This window comes from Phodopus roborovskii, unplaced genomic scaffold (genome assembly GCF_943737965.1).
Source record: "Phodopus roborovskii unplaced genomic scaffold, PHOROB, whole genome shotgun sequence".
NCBI lineage: Eukaryota > Metazoa > Chordata > Mammalia > Rodentia > Cricetidae > Phodopus > Phodopus roborovskii.
Genome location: NW_026126417.1, coordinates 1,133,948 through 1,135,440, shown reverse-complemented (window position 1 = coordinate 1,135,440; position 1,493 = coordinate 1,133,948). Strand labels below are relative to the sequence as shown.

The 1,493-nt window shown below is 46.6% G+C and overlaps 1 pseudogene; it reads left to right on the top strand.

Annotated features, from left to right (window-relative positions):
* Positions 1-217: 217 nt before the first annotated feature.
* Positions 218-969, top strand: LOC127221697 (transmembrane protein 106A-like; annotated as a pseudogene).
* The last annotated feature ends 524 nt before the right edge of the window (positions 970-1,493 follow it).

The window sequence follows — 1,493 nt, the reverse complement described above, 5'->3', positions numbered from 1 at the left end:
TAGAAAGGGAAGCTTGGATCATGGAAGCCAATGATTCCTGTTTCCCACTTGCACTTAGCATGCATTCAATCTCCCAGGTTTCCAGTGAAGGGAGGTGATCACCCCACCCAGGGGGTCACCTCACTCCACCCTAGAAGCCCTTCACCCCAAAGGGACATTCCAGAAAACCCAATCTTGTAGCTGAGAAGAGCCTGGAATCCCAGACCTAAACCAGTGAAAAATCTTGCTGACATTCTCCCAGATAACCTCTCAACAGGATGAGGACAAGTCAGTCCTAGATGATAACCTAGTCATTGCCAGCAAGCCTGCCAACTACTTTAGCATGGATAGCAGCAAGACACCATGCTCTCATGTACCTTATGCAAGGGCTGCTGGTGCCAGCTTTGTGATTTGTCCTACCTGCCAAGGCAATGGAGAGATTCCCTAAGAGCAAGAGAAGCAGCTGAAAGCCCTCATCCCTTATGGAGACCAAAGGCTGAAGCCCAGATACACGAAGCTTTCCCTATTCCTGGCTGTCATCATCTGCCTGTTGACTTTCACCCTCACCATCTTTTTGCTGTATCCACGATCCATTATCATGTGTCCTATAGGCCTCAGCTCCTCCATGGTGACTTTTGATGAAATTTATATGTGACTCAACATAAGGAATATCTTGAACACTTTCAACAGCAACTTCTATCCCATCACTGTGACACAACTGACTGCCGAGGTTCTCAACCAGACCTCTGTGTTAGGCCAGGTTACCAGCAGCCTCCACCTGCACATCAGTCCTTTGACCAGTGAGCAGATGCTTTACAAAGCTGCCAGCAGTATTTTGGATAAAAACACCATATTCTTTTGCATATCCAGGGTACTTGGACCTCCTCCTACCTGAGCCATCCACAGCAGCTGCCCTTGGATAACTTTGAACATGTAGACTGCAGGGAGAACATGTCAATGCCCCACCTGGAGATCCCTCACCCAGCCTGACTTATCTGCTGCTCCTGTACTCCAGGAAGCTGCAGGCTGGTCTGCATCCCAACTCCGTGGAGCTCAAAGAAGGACTAGTAACTTTGCTTAAGAAAACAGAAACATCTGGCTTTATTGTGTCTTTCCCTGACACCCTCAGTACAAGGAACTTCTTTAACAATGCCATAGGCACCGACTCCTCAGATGTCCAGGAGTAACTTCTGATGGATCTTACCCATGGTCTGTGTTGAGAAACAACTGACCTGACATTGTCTTGGGGCTTAACATGTTGCTTCTTTGGCTATACAATGGTGGGTCTTCAAGTTGGAATGGAGAGAAAGCCAGATTTTTTTTTAACAGCACAGATGTATCCTCTTCATGTTCTCTTCCAGTAATAATAGCTTTGAGGATATCCAGTCCTATCTCCAAGACTATAAATGATCTCTTGTGTTGTATGCTCTGGGCATGTGAGAGTAATGTTTATGGCCTGCTTCTTTCACCTTGCAGACTACACCATCTTAATCTCTTCTCTGTACAACAGCTTT